Raw genomic sequence first — 23164 nt, 5'->3', positions numbered from 1 at the left:
GAATTTTGTTTTTTGTCAACCCATTCTCATTTTTGTTTGTTTGTTTGTTTCCCTCTTTCCATCCTTCTTTCTTATCTACACCACAGATATTATCATCACTCTCTCCTGGCTAAGCCCCAGAGACCATTTAGTACCACTGATGATTAGCAACAGGTGATATTGAGAACATACCACAAATTGAGACTAACTGTACTGTTCTGTTTTTTTAAATTTCAAAGATTATTTCCCTTTTAAATATGCAGACAATAAAATAATTCAAATAAGAAAGTAAAAATCACCTTTAATCTCATCGCTGAGAGGCACCCACAGTTAACATTTTGAGGCACTCTCTTCCAGAGAGTGTCCTATACATGTTTATTTTTTAAACAAGGGGCCCCTGGGTGGCTCAGTTGTTTAAGCATCTGCCTTAGGCTCAGGTCATGATCTCAGGGTCCTGGGATCGAGGCCCTGTGCTGTGCAGCGGGGAGCCTGTTTATCCCTCTCCCTCTGCTCCTCCCCCCAGCTCATGCACACTCTCTCTCTCTCTCAAATAAATAAAAAATTTTGAAAAATAAAATAAGATAAATAAACACAGAAACATATTTTGTTCAACACAGTCATTTGCTTAATCTATTGCAATTTTCTTTACTTATGAATAAACACTGATTTGCAAATATCATTTATTACTTATATAATATGGAACCTGTATAATATATAATTTATAATATATAAATAAATATACAATTCTGATATATATAGTTTTTAAAATTTGTAAATATAACTTTATTTTTTAAAAATGTTTCCCAACCTTAATGTTAACTATTAGAGAACTGGGCAAGTTTTACTCAGATTCCCCCAGTTGCTCAGATCTGCAAACAGGCCTTCATAGAATTACCAGAGATGGTAAGAGCTACCTTCTCCTGCTTCTGTTAGAGTTGAGGAACAGAATTTACTTTGGATTCTATCCCTGAAAATGTATCCTCATCATTGGGAAAATTTAGTGTTTCTCTCTTTGTTCATTCATTAAGCAAATATGTATTAATCCCCTAAAATACTATAGCATTGACATCACATTGCTTCTTGAAAGTTGGTATAACATTTACTTACTTTCTCCAGTCTCTCTGGAAATACCCCAGTAAGCCTAGAAGCGTATAAATTGATGGTGGGTCACACAGAGGGATAAAAAGGCATAACAATAATGACCAACAGGCTAAACAAGGACGAAAAAACTTACCACTACAAAACAGAAAGCAATTAAGAGGAAATAGAACAATACACATTTATGTTGTCAGCCATTTCTTCACCCAACCAACACCCCTTGATTATCTGGTATGTGCCTGGTACTGTGCTAATTCTAATGAGAAGAACTTATCAACAGATGGTAAGTAGTTGACAGAGGAAAATTCAGGGTACTGTGACCCTCTTAGGAAAAGCAATCTCCAACAATGGAGGTAAAAAGTGGTCAGAGGAGAGGTCCAACTAAGAACTAAGATCAGGCAATAGGAGTCTTAAGTTAATTAAACAAAGAGGCCCTTAGACTGCCAGGGAACCTAATTCAGCGAACCAAAATTTAAGCCTGTAAATGCCTCAAGGTTACAAAATTGAAATCTAAGGACAAGAGATCACAAACCGCCAAGGAGGCTTTAAGCTGTAGTGGATCAATAATTTCCTTATTTTGCTTCTGCCTTTTCTCTATAAAAGTCTCCAGCCGAGCTTCTGTCAAGGGAGTGCTCCTAACCACTTCTAGTTTGGCACTGCTCCTTTCTAACTGATTTTTCTCAAATAAACTCTTGAAATTTTTAATATGCCTCAGTTCATCTTTTAACAGGAGTTAGAGACTTGGGTATCTTTTATTGTCTTATCAGACCCACAGGTTTTAAAACTCCAAATGCAGTCACGATAGAGATGATCCAGAGGCAGAGGAAGGGAGTCCTACTACAGCGTAGTGCATGTTCTTAATAATGTACAGTGTCGGGCGCCTGGGTGGCTCAGTTGGTTAAGCGACTGCCTTCGGCTCAGGTCATGATCCTGGAGTCCCTGGATCGAGTCCCGCATCGGGCTCCCTGCTCGGCGGGGAGTCTGCTTCTCCCTCTGACCCTCCCCCCTCTCATGTGCTCTCTCTCATTCTCTCTGTCTCAAATAAATAAATAAAATCTTAAAAAAAAAATAATGTACAGTGTCTGGGAGATTATCAAATGAAGTAAGATTATCAAATGGGTGAGGATTTGAGTCCAGGCTCTGCCATTTACCATTTCTGTTGGGTGGACCCTCGGTTTGGTCTACTTTACAGGATTATCAAGCGAAAAGAAATTAAAAACCATCATGTATGCGCCAGCATTTCATAAACTGTTAAGGTTACCCACGTAAAATCTGCAAAGTAAACATTGCAGGAGCAGCCTGAATGCTGACACCATCTAAGCAGTGGCAATATGAAAACTACATTTACCACTCTGTATTTTGTTCTGACAAAATTATGAGAAAGATATGACATGCTGATCTATTAATCCAATATTTTATAGCCCTTATCGTTAATTAAAAATTCTCTGCTTCCTTATATTCTTTTGCTCTCCTTAGAGACTTGTCCTTAGACATGTTAATATAAGCCTAGTCTTCTTTCCAAATTATTTCCTGTCTAGTTAAAAAAGTAAATATGGTAGAATAACATAAATTAGACAGCAATAAACAGAAATAATACATTATTTTATTTTATACTTTATATATATATGTGTGTATATATATATATATTCAGCTCCCATATAATCAAAATCCTGATTATCAATGGTTTCAACAAAAATTAGTGTCACTAGAAGGTCAGTGAGTTTCTACCTAGTACGTGTACACAGATTCCCCATGGAAGACTCAGGGATACTGAAGTCAAGTCCCTGTTGAATACGGTTCAGAGGTGGGGCTCCCTTCTTCTGCCTTCTTTTAGCCCCCACTAGTAGAACAGAAGTTCTGTCTTGAAAGTAGCATGCTGGGAATACTGGAACAATAATTGCCCTTCCTCTGCTTGTAAAGAGGAGGTTTCATGCCAGGAGAGGCAAGTCAAGAGGTCCCCAACCTGCTGACCCCCACCCACTGAGTGCTCAGCCTCTGGAGTGGGTGTGTCCGTCAGTTCCAAGCTTGTCATTCCTACCCTCAGCTCCAGAGCCCTGGCTCAAACATTTTGCCTCTGGGGAGAAACAGGCCATAAAACAAAGGCATCCCAAAGGAACCAACTTCATTTGCAATAGAGTGCAGAAGTTAAGTCTAAAGGTGCTCTGAAGAACTGCAAAGGTTGTGGCAAAAGGATATTGGGAGGATATTCAAGATAGAGGCTAAATTGTAGACTAGCTGGTTTGTGGGAAAGAACCAGGAAATAGGACAGCTGGGAAGAGCTCTTCTGACCTCAGAACAAAAATCAAACAATGACCTCAGAAACGATTTCTTCAAAAGAGGCAGAGTTTGATTGGGTATCATTTCTTCTTTATTTTTTTAAAAGATTTTATTTATTTATTTGACAGAGAGAGATACAGCAAGAGAGGGAACACAAGCAGGGGGAGTGAGAGAGGGATAAGCAGGCTTCCCGCGGAGCAGGGAGCCCGACGCAGGGCTCGATTCCAGGACCCTGGGATCATGACCTGAGCTGAAAGCAGACGCTTAACAACTGAGCCACCCAGGCGCCCCTCATTTCTTCTTTAAATAAATGTTCAGTAGAATTCACTAGTGAAACCATCTGAGCCTGGTACTTTCTTTTTCTGGAAAGTTATTAATTATTGATTCACTTTCTTTAGTAGCCATAGGCCTAGTCGATTTTCAAATTTTCCCTGTGTACGTTTTAGTAGTTTTATGTCTTCCAAGAAATTGGCCTATTTCAGCTAAGTTACTGAATTTCTGGGCATATATCTCTGAGCTGTGACCTTCACAAGTACATCTCTACAATGAGATCATTCTTGGATCTTCAGCATGGTATTCCTGAAAGTAATACCTCTAAAAGTGTGGAGTTCCTGCCAAAATGCAACTCCCAAGAATTTCTCACTCTCACATTAGTCTACATTCAGCCTGTAACAATTCATCAAACATACCAGTTAAATCTTCATACCAGTTTATGGCTCCAGTGGCTTCTGTTCCTCATAAGGAGACCTTGGCTGTGATTATATTTATCTGTCCCTTCAGCTTTCAGAGTGATGATTTGCCCTGAAACTTCAACTTTCTGATGGCGTCTAAGAAAAGTTGCTGATTTTCAATTTTCAGATTTTTTTGCTATAAGAACAGAAATGGTGGATCCAAACTCTTTGTATGTTAGATCTGAAACAGGAAGGGGTCAGCTTATTCTTTTTTATTGCTGAGTAGTATTCCATTGTATAAATATACCCCAATTTGTTTATTCATTCTCCTGTTGATAGATTTTGGGGTTGTTTTGACTTTTTGTCCATTAATCAAGCTGCTGTGGACATTCTTTTTAACTGGCTTTTGGTGGTCATAGTAATCATTAATTCCATAATTCCAGATTCAAACTGACTGATAGATCAGAACAATGCAGCTATACAGTAAATGAATCACCCACAGTGTAAGTACTTTGTAACTTACTCAGCACTGGCTGGCTAGACACTCTCTGTAGAAAATAGACTTGAATAGAACATCTAACTTACTGTTGGTAGATGTCAGCCTAAGGAGAATCACTTCTTGTAGCACAAGCCATGAACTCAAGTCCACATAAAAGTATCTTTCTTTATTTTACTAGAACTATATTTCTGTTGTGCCACCATTTGACTTGGTGATGGCATATGCAATCTTAGTCATTCCTAAGCAAACTCACACAGTCAATAAAGATTTCATATCCTTACTGGTTCCTTCTTGCCCATTTCCTTCCTGGTTCTAAGCTCTGGGGTGTATATACTGCCGTTCTCTTGGTGAGAAGGTGACCTCTTGTTACAGCCTGCACTGGTACATGCTGAGATGGACAATTTCCTAAAGATGCCTTTACATCATTTGGGCTCTTTCTTTTTGAAAATGTACAAACTGTTTTATTATACTTTGTCAACTGAAAATATTAATTGCATAAACTATAACAAGTTATTATCAAATATCTACAATTATTTTCTATTCAAATCGTAGTACACAGACTATCTAGAAAATCATATCCTTTCTAACCTCAGGTAGAGCAAATCATCATCACGAATACCTGCAGCTGATGTGCTTTATAGTATTGCCATGTGCCTAACAAAATATTGTACGACCAATAAAATCATCTGGGATAGATTATTTCAAGGTTACTACAGAATGTGTTTTAATTCTTAATCTTAAGAATGTTAACATGTTTGTATGTGGCAGATTCCACTTATCCTCACTATAGAGGAGAGTAATTCTCCTCTCTCACTATCATCCCTTATTAAGGGCTATTATCACTAAATATTAGTTGATTTTATAATAAGCTAATCTGCCTGCACTCCACACACATACACACTAATTAAATTTGAGGGATTTTAAAATACTGCTTAAAGCCCAGCCTGGGAATTTTTATTGGATTCATCATGATATTAGCAAGGCATAAAGTGTGAGCACTTCATTACTGGGACCAGGAAAATCTTAGGTTCAATGAAATGTCAGTTTAGAACTTGTCATTAGCCAGTCCATAGAACATGTAGGACACTGGGGTTCATTTGAATTTCCTTGATATAGTTTCTGATGGTCAAGTTTTGTAGATTTTTATCCTTACAAAAATTTAATTTATCATAAACTTAGGTAATGTGGTAGATAGGAAATGACCAGCTTTATGCAATGATTGGTACACTGTTCACTAGATATTAGGAAGTATGAACCTACATTTTATTGTTCTTAATTTCCTAAAATGGTGGACGAGGTGAGAGATTGAACTCCATTAACTCTAACACTACTTATCAGTCAAAAAGGTTGTAGTTTCTACTTAAGTTTATCTCCATGGAAACAGGGGAGAGGGAATGCCTACATGTCTAGGGAAATGGCCAAAGACATAGGGCCACAAAGTACATGGCACGTTAGGGAGGCAGAAAGTCAAGCAATCTGACTACAGTAGAGGGTTTATGTTGGGATCAGTATAAAGTAAAGCCTGAAAGGTAGGTTGGGGGTGGATTATAAAGAGCCTTGAATAGTGGGATAAAAAGTTTGTATTTTATTCTACAGATAAGGGAGAGCACTTGTAAGGATTCAGGTCAAGGTGAGCACAGTAATGGTTTCAAAAGGAATGATCTGGTGTTAACAATTAGGTGTGGATTAAGCAGGAGTGAGGCTGGAAGAAGAAAAATCAATAGAGGGGATGTTTTCTAAAATAGGTGTGAGTTAATGATGGCTTGAGCAACGGTGATGTCAGTAAGATTCATAGCGTACCAAAAGCAGTTGGAAAAAAGAATTGGGGAAACTGGCTGATATGCTATAATGAGCTAACGAGAAGAAAGACTCAAAGACAATTCCAATTTAATGTTGGGAGAATTATATTCCCACTTAGTTCAACACGGAAAGCATTTAGAGAAAATAGAAAATGTGAGTTCAGTTTTTAGAGAAGCATAAGTAGACATATGAGAAGAACTGTGCTGTGCAGTGGAATCTGGAGGTCTGGCTGAGAAAGCAGGGATGTATCCATTTTAATTTTAAATAAAACGTCACTGAAAAAAAATAGGCAGATAAAATAAAGTTTCCACTTGAACTTTACATTTGAAAACTGAAGGAACCTAGTCATTCATATTACTATCATGTTTTAAATTTATACTCAAACATATGGGTTAGGTTCTATATTTAATCATGTCTCTTGTGTGTGTATGCCTTGCTAGAATATTATAGGCAATGCCTTTCGATTTGGCAGAGATTAACTTAATAAACTAAATGTCTATTTTCAAAGGGTAATTTTTAGCATGTAAGTGAATGTTCCCATTTAATACCTCCAATAAAATGTGAGGTATTTGTTTTCCTGGCAAAAGAGATCTCTGGATATACTATGTCTGCCTAACATCAAAGTGGTTCAAGGCAGCGAAAAAAATAATTCTAACTGTTCTATGGAACTTATTGGTTAAATTGCAATTAACGCAGTCATTTAATAATTTTTTGTAAGTAAAACCACAATATGATCTGTTTCCAAATCAACTAATGCTCATTATTTTGCATGTTAAAATGAAAGTAGTGAAGTCACATCATTAATCTAACCTCAGTTTGCTCATCTGTGAAGTGAAAAACTGAAATGATAGCAAAGTTCCCTTTTAGTTAGTACATTTTATTGTATGTAAACACCAAGTCTCAGGACAACAAACAAAAAAATCTTATTATGGAACATGTCAGGTGTACTAAGAAATACACCAGGAAGAACAATTGCCAAGAAAATCTAAAATCATGGGAAGTTGTGACTGACATTGAGAGAAATTCATTTTATACCAAGCCTTTTTATCCAAGAGGCTTTAAAGAATTCTGTGGTTGCAGTAATCACAATCTTTTTTTTTTTTAAAGATTTTATTTATTTATTTATTTGAGAGAGAATGAGACAGAGAGAGCATGAGATGGGGGAGGGTCAGAGGGAGAAGCAGACTCCCTGCCGAGCAGGGAGCCCGATGCGGGACTCGATCCCGGGACTCCGGGATCATGACCTGAGCCGAAGGCAGTCGCTTAACCGACTGAGCCACCCAGGCGCCCGCAGTAATCACAATCTTAAAAGGAAGGGAATAAAAGCAAATATTCTAAACCCTATTTCAGTTGACATAGCACATAAGTGGTATAATCTAGCAGGTCAAAGTGTGGTCCACAGATCAGCAGCATAGGCATCACCTGGGATCTTGATAGAAATGCAGAATTTCAGACTCCATTCCAAACCTACTGAATCAGAATCCATGTTTTAACAAGATCCCCAGGTGATTCCTATGCACATTAAAGTAGGAGAAACGCTGATAGACAACCCTACTGGGTTTATACCCAGAGAGTGAGCAAATTCATACCATCCACCTATGGAGATCCCACCACTATCTTACTTGTCTACAGTTAATCAAATTTTATGATGTCACTTGCCCTAATGTCATGCACTTAGTAAAAGATATGTGACCCTGAAGAGATTCTCTGTGAAGGAAATAGCCTGAATTAGACTTCATATAAGAGTAGCATAGACCATTTATGGGAACTTGCTCCACTCTAGCCAAGGAGACCCCAGATACATTTAGTTTAAAATCTGAATGGAGGTCCTTCATTATCTGTTGCTTCACTCACCAGGGCAAAAACAAAGTGAATCTGGAGAGCTGTACAGAAGATACACATGTTCTTACTCATTTTGCAATAAACGTTCCAATCTTTTACAGTTTTGCTGTAGAAATTGCTTTAAGTCATACGCATATGACTATTTCTTGCCTAAGCTTTATTGAGCTTTTGTAAAATACAGGCTTGCAACAATTCTTGGAAACTAGTAAGCTGAACTGACTGAAAAGGGTACTTGTTTTATTTGCTCCGCAGAAGAAAAGAGTGAGGCAAAAGATAAGTAAATGTATGGTGGCTAACATAACACAATAAAATTAAATTAAATTTTTAAAAAGGTAAGTAAATAAATACACATTTCTGAAGCATCTAGTATATGTGCTAAGTACTACACTGGATATTTTATATAAAGAACCAGGGTCTCTAAAATGTTAAACTTGAGACCAGCTCCCTAATCATGTCAATCTGGTGTTACTGTCATCTGTCACAACTGCAAAAACTATAAAAACACAGCTTTTGAAATAACTTATCAAAACTTATATGTCTAAAACTTTGCTTTATTATAAACTATTAATACCTCCAGGCCTTTCTCATCTCTTCAGTTATACATTATTAAGAAAATACCCTGTCATAGTAGAAATAAGATCATCTTGTTATTATAATATCGAAAGCGCCTATCTTAGATCTTAAACACACATAGAGACCTTATCTGATGATACTGTTTATCTGACTGTGCTCCCGGAAAAGTCTCTTGGGACTACAACTGCAAGCATTTTGTAACAGGTTTCAGTTAACGTATTACTGAACATGCAAGGACTGCTTGCATGCCAAAACAATTCGGCTGGAGGTACCGTAAGGTGCAAAAAAGCAGGTGGATATTGGAGGTGCTCAATACCTGTATAAAGGAATTACACAAGAGACTACCTTTTTTACAGCTTAGCCTAAAAGAATGCTTCAGGAGGCACCACACGGGGTAGACAACATTCTCACAGAAAGTCGACGACTTTCTGACCCAAAGAAACAGACGACCAACTTCAAGGAAACCACGCCGTCTGGAAAGTGAGGGATTAAGCCCCCAGAAAGGAGGGAGACAGAGAAAAATACCCCCAAATCTGTAGTCAAACTGCGTTCAACTATGCAGCAGAACCCTAAATTACACCTGTGTGAAGCAGACCACAGAAGTCAGCTAAGGTGGCAGAACCGAACGGACATCTGAGCCGCTGCAAAAGAGACAAAGTTTACAGTCTGAGCCCCAAGTTTATTGCCAATTCAAACAAATGAAAAAAAAAAAAAAATCAACACTCTCTGGAAGGATTTAAAAGGAAATATGTTCTTCACAAACTCACATTCACAGTGCCCAGATACCCTCTAGAATTCTTTCAAATTCAGAGGACAAGGAATATAGTGATTTATTTTTAAGAGGAAAGACATGGACACCAACCCCAAAATGACGTAGGCATTGGGATCAGCAGAGAAGACTTTGAAGCAGCTGTTCTAACCCTGCTCAGTGACGTAAGGACAAGATTCTCACAGCGAACGAAAGGCAGGAAATCTCAGCAAAGAAGTAAGAAACAAAAAGAACTGAAGTTAAATTCTCAAACTTAAAAAAATACAATATGCGAAATAAAAACTCACAGGACGGGTTTAACAGCAGAATGGAGATGACACGGGAATGAGAAAGTGAACTGAAATGTACATGAATATAAGTGATCCAATCTGAGGAACAGGTTACAAAAGTAACAAAGTCTCAGGGGGGACAATATCAAAAGGTGTACCGTGGCATGTAATTAAAATTAAGAAGGAGAAGAGTAAGAGAATGGGGCAGAAATAATATGAATACATCATAGTTGACTATTTCCAACATTTGGTAAAATATGTATATTTACAGTTTCCAGATTCTCAGAAAACCAAAAACAGGAAAGACATGGAGAAAAACACCCATCAGTGCATCCTAGACAAACTGTTGAAAACCAAAGATTCAGAGAAAATCTTGAAGGCAACCAGAAACTCAGAGATAAGAAGTATGTGTTGTCATTTTAAGCCACTAAATGTGGGGGCAATTTGCCATGCAGCAATAGATAACTAACACAACTACTACAGCTGGAGGTATCAATACCCCCCTCTCAAGAATTGACAGAGCAAATGGGTAGAAAATCAGGATATAGAAGACTCAAAATATTATCAACGTTTGCCCTAAATGTAATTTAGAGACCACACTGGTCAATAACAGAAGAAAATGAATATTTTCAAGTGAACACAGATTATTTATTAGGGCAGATCATATTCTGGACCATAAAATAAACCTCAATAAATTTAACAGGATTGAAATCATTCTAAGTATATTTTCGGTCCACAATGGGATTAAATGAGAAATTGACAATAGGACAATGTCTAGAAACACCCATTACAGACACTAAAATCACACTTCTAAATAAAATGGATAAAAAAAAGACAAGACTGGGAATATTAAGGAAAAAAATTAACTGACTATAAATGAAAAGCTGGACATCAAACTACGTGAAATGCCACTAAAGAAGTGCTTAGAGAGACTATTAACACATTAAACTCTAATATAAGGAAAGAAGAAGGGTCTCAAATCAATAATCTAAGTTTCCATCATAAGAAACTAGAAGAAGAGTAAATTAAACCTCGAATGAGCACAAGGAAGGAATAAAAAGCAAAATCAATAAAAAAAAGAAAAAAGAAACAAAAGAGACACTGAATAAAACCAAAAGCTGATTTTTTGAATGGGTAAATAAAATGGATAACCTCTATAAGATGTACCAAGTATTTACCAAAGAGAAATGAAAATATAGATCCCCAAAATAAAACCAATCAGGCATATTTACTCAAGAGATAAAAATACAGACCCTTGAAAATGCAAAAATATTCATAGCAGCTTTATTCATAAGTGTCAAACACTGTAAACAACTCGGATGTCTATCAACAGGGGAATGGATAAACAAATTGTGATGTATTTACCCAATGGACTAGAACTCTGCCATAAAAGAACCCACTCTTGATAGACACAATGACACTGGTTCTAATGAATCTCACGGACACAATGCTGAGCTCAAAGAGAAACACAAAACCAAACACAAAAACATATATACTCTGTGATTCCATTTATATGAAGTTCTAGAACAGACAAATTGAAAATATAGTGATAGATATCAAAAGAATGATTGTCTCTGGGTGGAAGAGGCAGGAGAGTATTTACTAGAAAGGGGCAAGGGGTGCCCTGTGTCTGGATCCACATAAATCATCAGACTGTTTTTGAGAGAGAGAGACTAATGATAGAGAGAAAGGACTGAAAGAGAATATGAAAGGATAAACAAAAACAAAAAAAGAAAGAAAGAAAAAAGCTGGCCAGGATCTTGGAGGAAGAAATTAATCTGGACCACACAGAGAAGAATAGAAGACTTGAAAAGCAAGACCGATTTGGAAAACTTGGAAGCAAACACTAAGGTGAGAAGGAGCAGTCTCCAGAGAATGGACAAGGAGCCTCCAGGGATGAACAGTTTTTAAGTTATTTACTCTGTGTCTGAACACTTGACCTTGTAATTGTGTGTGTGTGTGTGTGTAATGTCTATTTTATAAATAGTCACACTGACTTTAAGTATGTATGTATGCAATGAGAGCCGAGTTAAGATTTGTAAAGTCCCTAGACACAGAAAATATTATGGTATTCTGCCTTATTTACCCCTATTACGTAATTCTAAATTAAAATCGCATAACCATGGACTGAAATGTTTATGGATGACTATATTCGATATCTAGAATGTACTTCAAAATAATCTGGGTGGGGAGACGAACGGGTATGTGGAACCGTTTGCTTATGGGTTAACAGTTACTACAGCTGGGCAATGGGTACTATTATGTATGTTGGACAGACAGTTAAAGAAAACTGTAGTGACCATAAAATAAGAATGCTGAAGCCAGCAGAGTTTTTATTCATTTTTCATGATAACTACTTCGAAGCTTGAAAAAAAATTTTCAACTCTTTTAGTGCCCATGTTGCTGACGTTAGAAGCCCACACATAGTTTGCCTTCTGGGGATCCTGTGCTGGCTGGACTGAGGATTGCTGCTCCTGACTGTTTGGTCTCTGGATGGTTTCCCAGGTGAAAGGGGCCTCAGGGGCAGGGCAAATAAGAGCTAAGAGAAGAAGGTGATCCTGTCACTACTGCCTGGTAAGAAGCATCCCCACTGACCTGAGGAAGGACCAGCAGTGTTTTCAATATCTGATGAGGGGGATGTAGCAATAGGGCATGGGCTAGTGTATTTAGTTTTTCTATTCAGGATGTGAAGAAATTATAATTGAGGGGTTTTTTTTATTTTAGAAATAAAAACTGAGGTAGTAAATTTGAACTTCCTAAAAACTATTGATTGTCGGTTGTAGCTCTCTGATCTAATCTATCATTAAATGTGTTTAATATGAGGCAATTAATATTTCTAGTGTTGAAGTATTTGTTTTCTTTGAACAAATATAAGCCATTCTGCAGCATGATGAACATTAATTTTAGAAAATTAATTTGCTTTAATTTTTAGATTATCAAAAATTTACAGCAGTGAAAAAAATAGCAAAGAAAATCTTTTATACTTAAATACCTCCATATTCATTTCTTATAGTTTCTTAGAGTAAGAAATAAAATTATATTACCCTAAATAAATGATACTACAGTAATCCTATCTGGTTAAGGTAGAAACTTAAGATATCATAGGTAGTAATTATTCTTTGCAACTAAATAACAAACTGATTTTGATCTAATTGTTATTTACTTATTTATAAATATAGGAGAAAGACTCCTATTATGAAACTTTGAATAATTATTATTAAAAAATTAATGCTGTACTAGGAACATATACTTAAAGATTAGAAATGAATGAAGATTAATAATAAATAGAGAAGACATTACTCTTTCATATTTGGAGCAACAACTTGTCAAAACAGTAACCTATTTTCAGTTAATCAACAAAGCAATCAGCAAGTATTTTCTGAATAACTACAAGATGCTGTGAAATGTACAAGAGATGCATATGATAAGGAGTTCACAATCCTGATGAAGGAATAGGCAATCCTAATGTCTAATATACTTGAAATGACTAGCTAACAACACAACACATTATGTGAATAGGTTTCAAGATAGTGTTTCCAAGACTAAGTCTTTCAGAAGAGTTCAAGAAGGATGGGTAACACTGAGCCAGAGAATGTACTTTGATGATAGTAACAAAAGGACAGAGAGCATGTGGAAGAGAATACTTATGCACTGCATACAATCCTGAAAGTATTCACTTGTGTAAAATAAGGAAGTTGTTTCTATTTTCTTTGAAATCAAAAACACATATTAAAATATCCACTTTTTCCTTTAATGTAACTACAAAATATGTTTTTTTAACCATTTTATTTATTTATTTGAGAGACAGAGAGAGAAGGAGCAGGGGGAGGGGCAGAGGGAGAAGGAGAAGCAGACTCTGCTGAGCAGGGAGCCTGATGTGGGGCTCAATCCCAGAATTCCAGGATCATGACCTGAGCCAAAGGCAGATGCCTAACCAACTGAGCTACCCAGGTGCCTGCAAAATATGTTTTAAATGCTGTCTCTTCTTCTAAATATTTATGACACAGATATAGACAAGTGGAGTTAAAGAAGAAATTTGATATTTGAAGAAATGCCATAACAAAGAGAAATACACTGCACTAGTATTGATTATAAGATTTAAATGAGTGTCTTTACATGTATATAATTGTCACCTTGTAATTTTTTTTGGTTTGTTTTAAACATACAAAGAAAAAGTTGTATGTATCCCAATAGTGGAAGCAAGCCACAGAGTAGCGACTACAGCTTGTTTATATAAAATGTACAAAAAAAAAAAAAGCTCTGTCAAAGGTATTTACAAGCCTATAAGAATTATTTCTACATGCTGCATAATGCCAGAAATAAAATAGAATTTTCCTCACCATGATCCTCGTCTTATTTTCCAAACACCTCCTATATGAAATAAACATGCTTGGATTCTCTAGAGAGGGGGAAAAAAGGATGTTTTTTATCATGGCCCTTGTCCTTGAGAATCTTAGAATGCTTTATGAGATATGTGCAAATAAAAAAGGACAATTTCAAAATCAGGAAATTTTCATGTATGTCCACTGGACAGCACAGACAATGCTGATGATAGATCAGGAACTGGGTACAAAATAAGGCTCTTGGTTATGATAAAACATGTAAAATGCCCTCCATTCCTGTTCCTTTCAGTCTAACTGATTGACATAAAAAAGAGGAAAGTAAGAACAATATGTAAATGGAAAAGCATCAAAACCACGTAGGATGTTCAAACTGATCTGGTGATGCAGTTCAGGGACAAAGAAGGAGAAAGAACAAGAGAATCAGCCATGGTATTTGTGACACAAATAAAAGATAAGCATCTTAATTAACAAAGAAAATTTGCATATTAGTGGTATATATTTTCACCTCCTAGGAATGCACTTTGAACTATCTCAAAATGTATCCCCTAAAAGGTAAAATACCCTTATTTCCAATAATAAATCTTAATTATGGATCCACCCAAATATTTGTTATACATTTTTAAGGATTACAGTTAGGTTAATTTACTTCCATCTCCCAACCCCTTTTTTCATTTAGTTTTTCATAAAAGACAAGGCTTTGCAGCATCAAATAAATTATATGGTATTTACTGTAGGGATTAACTTTTAAATTAAAACGCACGCTTGGTAACATGGTTCCTGACGGTCTACAGATTTGGGCTGTGTCTAAATGATATATGTAAAGAATCATTTTAGTGGGAAATAATTAAGTTAAGCAAACTGATTTCACATAAAATTGTTTTGACTAAGCTTTTCACTCTGTAACTGGTTTCTTTGGTATTATTAAAAGCATTAGGTTTTATTTAGAAATCACCCAGGAAAAAATTGACATTTCCCTAAGATAATGTGGATAGCTATTCATATAAGTCATCTTCAATAAACAGCATTTTTTTGTCCTAAATTATTTGGATTGATCATCTACATTGACTAAATTTATTTGTTATTGATGTTCTGATTTATTTAAGATTGCTCTTGGCTACATGTATCAAGATATTTTGTATTCTTGGGCAAAACAAAAACAAAAAGATTCAGCTTCAAAGCCGTTAAAAATAGTGTAAAAACACTTGTAGCAGCAAAATGAGTAGATTAGAAGCACCTTCTGAAAGCTATGCTCTCCAGCTAGCTTTTCCCCACCGTCTCCACTGGGACAGTACACTTAAGTTCCATCTAAAACATTTGTGTTTTGTTTATGGTCCACTGAGAAAAGAAATTCCCCCAGGGGGTAGAGGGCGCACTGGTGTGGTGCCATTGAGAGATGTGAGCCACCATAATATGTGCCTAATGAATTGCCATTACAAAGGGGAATCAGAGCTATTTCAAATGGCAACAGATTTGTTCATTCTAACAGGAGGAAACAAAATACACCTGACCACTTACACCTGTTCTTTAGGCTGTGTTCTCCCCTTCAGTCTGAAGAGCACATGGAGACTGCAAACAGCATTTCTCCTGAGGATGTTAGATCAAGAGAGGAGGCCCTGTGGCTGAGCATCATTGTAGAGACTGCCAGAAGCCGCTGAGTGACGGGCACTGCCCCGTGTGCAGGAGGCTTCAGGTTAGCTAAGGGGCTGAAGGGGCAGGGAGCACAGGCGGGATGAAATGAAGAAGACCTCTGCTTTCCCAGATTTGCAATTACTCCCTAACAGCTGACAGGACCATGCCTCAGTGCAGGATTTCTTCTCAGGCAGATGGATACTAACTTTAACTATATAAATATGCATCTTGAAGTGACGCATAAGGAGACTGAATGAACATCCTTGGAGTGTATTAATATACATACTTACACCCCCTCAATTTTCATGAATGCTTAGGACACAATATACATGTTTCAGTGGAGGTCAGAAGATGATGTTCTGTTTGAGGCTGGTGAGCTCCAGAATGGGAGTATCTTGAAGAATCAGAGAACAGCAAAGGCTTGTGACTATCTTTGTGAACCAGAGAGAAGGCAGGGCTTCCAAGGCAAGAGGGAAGACATTGAAAAAAGATGGACAGGAACGAAGTTCGCTTACTTCATAATTCTGCCCAGGGTACACCTTTGCCTCAAAATTTGGTAGCTCTCACACCAAAAAACAAAAAAAACCAAAAAAACCCTAACCATCAATTGTCATGGCTTACTTGATCCATCTTGTTGACCTGCGTTGTACTGCTAATGTACTTTTCATTTTTGAAAGCTAATCAGTTTCTTAGAGGGAGCATAATTTACGGATATTCTGTGTTCTTCAAGCCCCCATCTCACCCTACAGTCTACATCCATATCAGTCCACACCCAGGGGTATAAGACTTTCTAATTGGTAAAACCTCAGTGTCTTTACTTCAATTATTTTAAATCCATCTTCCTTTATACTCTTGTCATTCAAGTCCTTTAAACACTCCAAAATTATTAATTCCTCATGCCCCCAAACTATTACCAGCTAATCATTCTGATTTGACCTATAACACATGCACACTCTATATATTACTATGTCTATAAAACACACACACACATATAGTTTCACCATAACGCTGTGAACACTGTGATTTTACCTATGGCCATTCTCATTTTAACTACAATCTATTTTAAAAATCAAGACATCGTAAGGGCAAAATAATAACTATCAGATATTTGTTTCCCTTGGTCGGAAGCCTAAATTAGTGTGAAGCACAAATCCATGCACACAGCCATATTAAAAATATTTTTTCCCTAAATGAAGGTTCTCTGGCACAAACTGCTAGTGATTGTTGAGCCACTGAAGTTGTAATGCATTTCTGAAACACATGTTATAATCATCAAACCTAAATATATCTCTAATTAAAACAAATCCTTCCATGAGTATGAAGATCAAAAGGAAAGTGCTCTTGATATATTGCTGTTCAATTTAGGCCTCCACCTCTTGTGCAGAAATCTCCCAGAGATACTGCAAATCCATTAGAGTCTGTTACATACTAAAGCTTCTAGTTTAACTCCAATCGCCTGTGTAAAATCCTGGATTATAAATCACTGCGGCGATCTATGCCCAGGAACCGTCTAGTTGTATTGTTTATGGGAACGATTGGAGGAGGGTATACTGAGCAACATCTTAAGGGTTGACTGATCAGAAAATAGAAATGATATTTCCAAAACAGTGAGTGAAAATTCTCAGCACTTTCCATTCGATAGGCAGAAAATGAGGGGGAATCATTATATTCCTTTAAAATAAAGCCTACAAAGGAGCCTCCCTCGAATTATTGTTTTGCTCAAACTGTATGTAAAGCTTTTTGAAAAATCTGAACTACTTTAAAAATATGAGATATTGTTACTACTATCATTGTGCTTTAAATATTGTAAGTGTAACTCTTCATTGCCCACTTTAATATACCTGTGCCTTTGGTTTTCCATTCAGCTCCCTGAATTTCAGTGTTAGTTTCTTCTTAAAAATGTTACATATACTATGCTATTTGATCCCATTGTCATTTTTTTATTACATTATATTGATCAGTCTGTTTATTTCTTCTAGTGGATCCAATCCCTGAATCCACTTTTTAAAAAATCCACTCAATTTTTAAAATTGAGAACACTCAGGGCAGCCTCTATAAGACTGACACCTGGTGTCTCTGCCATTAAATTCCTATAAGTTTATCAGAAGATAATGTCTGGTAACAATAAGAAGGTCTATCATTTCCTAAATTTGATATCCATGTAACAAAATTTGGAAAATTTTAGCATTCACTTGAAAGTTGATCCTCTTTTTCTTGTTTGTTTGTTTTTTTCTCTTCTTCTCTCCTTCTTCTTGTAATGCTTAATTCCCTTATTCTCCCCTCCCTACCCACCTTCACTGCTTAGTCTTCTGCCTTCTTGTCCCATTCTCCCTCTCACAACATTTCTCTTGGGAGTATTAGAAGGCTGGTTAGCTGTTACATTTTCTTATATAGACCTAAACAAAAGCTACCCAAGAGTGTCCTCCGTGAGAACTTTCACAGTATTAAAAAAAAAAAAATCCCCATTTAGTGTTTATGTTGGGTGCACATGTACTAGCATATTACCTTGGCCATTTAGATACTGTGGGGGTCAAAGGTAGACTGAAATATGGGGCCCAGAGACAAAGGAAATCATTTAAACATGGAATGGAAATTAAGTAGCAAAAAGAAAAGGAGTGTCTTTGTGTCTCTTGTACTTTCTTTGTGGTAATTCACCAGATAACACCAAAAATAATAAAGTGTTTCATCTGTAAATCATTCAGTATATATATCTGGTCTGAACAGCTAGATGTAAACTAATGGAGGGCAAGTTCCATGTCTTGAACTTCTCTATATCCTTGAAAACACAGCACAGCTCTTCACATACATCAGGCACTTAAAGAGTTTGAGTGAAGTATATACAAATCACCGTGAAACTGTGATTACCCCTTGAAAATTGACTATAATTGCTTCATACTATCTAAAGGGTTTAAACAATGCAAATGAAAAGGAACTCACACACAGATACACAGACATATAACAAATAAACATACCCCTCAAAAGAAAGAAAATTATATGAAACCATGAAACTGAAGATAAATACAAACACACAAGAGAAAAAATTATATAAAAAACATATCCATGTAGAAAAATCAATTAATTTGCAATAGAGTTGGTAACTTAAAAATAATCAAGACCATCTTGATTATTTTCAGTAATCTAAGTTTCCAGGAATTGGTGAACCTGTGAGTAGCTGTGCAATTAATATTTACAGTGAGATATTGACTTACATGTACTTGGATAAGTCACGTTATCTGATTTATGCTTCATGCTTCTGTATCTGAGGTGACAATACTATTTGCCTTCTCATCCACCTCCTCTGCAAAGATGCTCTGCAAATAAATGAGGTAATGTTTGGGAAATGTTTGCAGCTTGGGAAGGAAACCCACTGCATACATCTCAGGTGTTATCAATTCCATATTCAAGCCTGGCATATTATTTTTATTTTAAATTGAAATTGTACTGTTTGAGTTCTCGGTTCTGACCAAAATCTGGGTCAACATAAGAGGATGATTATTTTTAATTTTAATTCTGAGGCTCTGTTCGGATCCCTTGCACGTGTGAGAGAAAACTGTAGCAAATAAACAAAGCACATAAATCGAGCTTTGAAAGAGAAAAATCTCTATCCAGAAGGATTTTTTTTTTCAATGAAGAGCATGAACACTGTATTTCCCCGGAGGAATATTTCGGTCCAGGAAGGAGGATAGTGCATGCAGTGTGAGGGTGTGTGTGCGTGTGTGTGTGCTGTGCGTGCGCGCCCGCGGAGAGAGGGGCGGGGGAGGCGGATGAGGAGGATGAGATCATAGTTTCAGGATCCTCAGGAAACCCTGGTACTGGCAGCAGCCAGCCTCTGCTGTGCCCACATGACCCACAACTCTGGCAGCGGACCCGGCACTTCCAACATTATTAAATAATAAGAAAGCGGCTCCTACTCCATGCCCAAACCTCCCTACAGACCAATGGACACCTTCTAAGAGTTTGGCGAGTCGGTGACTGAGACGCCCGTCCATTCCAAGGTGTGTGCAAGGCGTTTTCCTCCTTGACAGCTCCGGGAAGGGGGAGGGCGCGGGAGCGGAGGGGTCCGGGCGCCGGCCGGGGAGTGGGCGCCGGCCGGGCCGCCGCGCGGTGCCCCCGGCCGCCCGGAGCCGCGGGGCGAGCGGCGAGGCGGGAGATGCCCATGACGCGCAGCCCGAGCTGCGCAGGGACCGCAGCCGCCCACGGCGCCGGGGCGCGGGCACAGGCGGCTCGGCTGCCGGAGCAAGGGCAGGCGCCGCGCACCGGCCAAGTCAAGAGTGGAAGCGGGCGGCGAGCGCGGGCTGGGGAAGGGAATCGCCCCAACGCCCACTCGCGGGGCTCCCACCTGTGCGCGGGCGCCGGCCGCCGCGAGCGCCAAGCATGTGCCGGGCGCCGCAGCCAGGACTGCGGCGCGGCGCCTCCCCCGGCGGCGGGCGGCGCCTCGGGCCCGCGGGGCGGCGGTAGCGGCTGCGGCAGGATGGCCGGCCCGGGGGCGCGGGGCCGCGCAGGTAAATCTCGGCCGCCCGCGGGGGCCCGGCCGTGCCGCAGCCCCCGCTGTGGCCGCCGCGCCGCTGCCGGGCTCGGCGATGGCAGCCGGCTCCGTCGCGGCGCGGGTCGCGTTGTTTTTGTTGTCCGTGCTGCGCTCGCGGTCGTCCTCGCGGGCTGAGCCGTTGGGAGGTGGCGTGGCCACCTCCATTGGGGATGGCACTCACGGTGGGGAGCGGTCTGGGGGTACTGACCGGGAAGGCGGCGATGGGTCCCGTCCCGCCAGCGGCGTCTGCGCGTGTTGCAATGCACTGCGGTGCCCGGGCGGATTCTGAGGGGGGTGGGCGCGCGGCGCCGGGGGCGGCGGGCGGCGGATCTGGGCGCGGGGGGCGGTGAGTGGCCTCGGCTTTTATAGCCTGTTGCCCATTTTGGAGTTTTCCGCTGGACAGGGGGCGGACGGGCGGTTCGTTCTGGTGCCTGGAGTGGGAGAAGGAGGGGTGTCTGTCAAAAGACCAAAGCCAAGGAGAGAAGAAGCGTGGCCCGACAGCGGTGCTGGGCTCAATGGTACCGTTCCTGGGACTCGGTAGTAAAACTTTCCTCTTTGGCAGGCTTGGGGTACGGCTTAGAGGAGATAAGCGTGGAGCTTGGGGGAGAAATACTGGATGTACACTTGTAGAGAAGCTTACCCCTTAGGTTCATTCTTGCTCTAAAAAAAATGGTCTTTTGAGTTAATGTTTACGTTCAGGTTTTCCTGTTTTCTGTTAGGATCACTTGGTATTAATGTGTTTGTGTTTCCTTTTGAACATAACAGTAACCCGTATTGTTGAAGTATGCATAGTTACCTTTCTTTTACAAGTATATATATATACTTATTTTGCTTATTCCAAAGGTAGAAACTTTAGGAAAAACAGCTCTCCATGTGTTCCAGGCACAGTTCTGTGCGCTTTCACTCACTCAATTCTTACCGCAACATGAGAGGTCTGCATGCATTACCTACACAGGGGGTCAGATTTTAATAAGATTTTACAAGTGAGGAAATCCAGACGCAGAGAGCTGAAATAACCCAAAGTCGTATAGTTATTAAAAGTTAGAGCCTAGTTGGTCTCTCAGTGCACTCTTAAGCAACTCATATATTTATCTATATGGCACCCCATTGTGCCTAAAGTCTTCTATGTTTCATATATTGATCACGTTTCTCTACCAAGATGAACATCTTAACTATGCGCTACGGTTGGACACAATTAAGGTTTTCTAATTTTTAATACTATATTATAGTAAATATCCTTTGAGTACTTTTGTCACAATTAACCAAGTTTCCTACAATTATAAACTAAAGTAATATTTATCAGCAAAGTTAAGATTTTCAGCAGTTAAGATTATCAGCCAAGTGAATTATCACAAAGCAGGTGGCTGAATTGATCTATAGTTTGCACTTAATTTTAAACTTCCTAAGGTATTAGTCTGGTCTTTGCTCAAAACATGGCCATCATTTTCCTCAGAACACCAGAATCTTTGAGCAAGTTTAATCATCTTTAATCCAGTCATTCTGACTAGAGGTTAAGCAGTTTTAAAAGAAGAATTTTGCAATTCTCTTTAAACTGTCAGTGATTAAAAGTGGGTTATATTTTGAGGGTGTTCGTGTATGTCTATACCTTTTAGCCAGCTGTACGTGCTTTATACAAAGTTGCGTAGCAATGAAGACTGAAATCAAAATTTCTCATTAGTTCTAAGTTGAAATACTTTTAAAATCTCCACTTGCTTTAAATGAACCATGATATGAAGAAAGGTCTCAGTGGGGTGAACTCCCAACTGCACAAATTTAGAGAATTACTCATTTGAGCTTATCATGAACTCTCATAATATTCATTTTATTGGATGGATGTCTCTCTTAAGTCTTCATCTGTTATTTCTTCACGTAAATTTAATTGCTCCTTCACATAACCAGTTTCAAATTATTTTGACATTCACAGATTTCCTTAATTCTTGTCTCTCAGTTTAATTAAATTCAATATACATATTTCAAACCCACAATTATTCAACATTATAAGTGAAAAGACTAGAATCCAACTGAACTACATGGACACATGTTCTTTGGATATGAAAAAAAAAAATTATCCTGTTCTTCAGTGGTTAACCTCCTCCATGCCCCAAATTATGGTTTCAACTTTATTTTGGGATACCAGAGCAGTGCTGTGGTCAAAATAGTTACATGCTATCACACACAGTGTTTGTGTTACTGAAATTGAATTTGCTTTTTCCAAGTCTGTATGAAATGTTAATTGTTTATTCTCTCATACATAGATATATCCTTTCTTACCTAACTCAGGACTGTTCCGATTTTCTAGCTTCTGTTACGTATTTTAGAGAAAGCATTCCCTTGCTACTTTTACCTCACCTGGTGGATATGACATGACTTTTTCCTTTCAAGTCCCACACCTCTAGTTTTGGGAGAATTATAATGTCTCTGCATCCTGAGAGCCCCTCTGTTTCAGGTGCTGGATGGGGAACTAGGGATCAATAATGAGCAGAAAGATGAGTGAGCCCTGCCAACACAGGGGGTCAGATTTTAATAAAACAATTATACAAATAAGCGTTTATTTGCAAATTGAGGTAGTTTCTCTGAAAGAAAGAATTCTATAAAAATGTGTAATAAAGGATTCTGCACTAGACGTAGAGGTCAGAACAGGATGCCCGAGCAGTCACATATTTGTGGAGGAATGACATGTGAGAAGGTGTTTACTAAAGTCAATTGTCTTCTTAAATGCATTCATAAATCTTTTCTGAATTATTTTCTGAATCAGAGACTTTTGTCTCACTCTGGTTATTGCTACACTTCTCTATTCACCAGGAGCCATACTATTTACCATCATTATTCACCTAGGGACACGGGGAGATTTACGAAACTATCAATACCTTTTAAAGCATGTAGAGCATGG

At 38.5% G+C, this 23164-nt stretch overlaps 1 protein-coding gene and 1 long non-coding RNA gene across 3 annotated transcripts in view; one reads left to right on the top strand and one right to left on the bottom strand.

Annotated features, from left to right (window-relative positions):
* The window catches only part of LOC135362497 (uncharacterized), a 36778-nt gene extending 16175 nt beyond the window's left edge, over nt 1–20603 (bottom strand). Inside the window, exons 1-2 of the long non-coding RNA XR_010407265.1 lie at nt 20483–20603; nt 18959–19060 (exon numbers count right to left, since the gene is read on the bottom strand). This is a non-coding gene — a long non-coding RNA (uncharacterized LOC135362497). The remainder of the gene's footprint in view (nt 1–18958; nt 19061–20482) is intronic.
* The window catches only part of DTNA (dystrobrevin alpha), a 343646-nt gene continuing 340051 nt past the window's right edge, over nt 19570–23164 (top strand). The window contains exon 1 of one of the 2 annotated variants that reach the window (XM_045886857.3): nt 19570–19744. The gene's annotated coding sequence lies outside the window, so the exon portion shown is untranslated. Of the gene's footprint in view, nt 19745–20164; nt 20252–23164 lie in introns of those variants that run through there. The other variant, XM_045886859.3, reaches the window with a different exon arrangement.

Source organism: Mirounga angustirostris, unplaced genomic scaffold, assembly GCF_029215605.1.
Source record: "Mirounga angustirostris isolate CCGP_5_RB_7025 unplaced genomic scaffold, mMirAng1.0.hap1 SCAF_14, whole genome shotgun sequence".
NCBI lineage: Eukaryota > Metazoa > Chordata > Mammalia > Carnivora > Phocidae > Mirounga > Mirounga angustirostris.
This window is presented reverse-complemented; position numbering and strand designations above follow the sequence as displayed.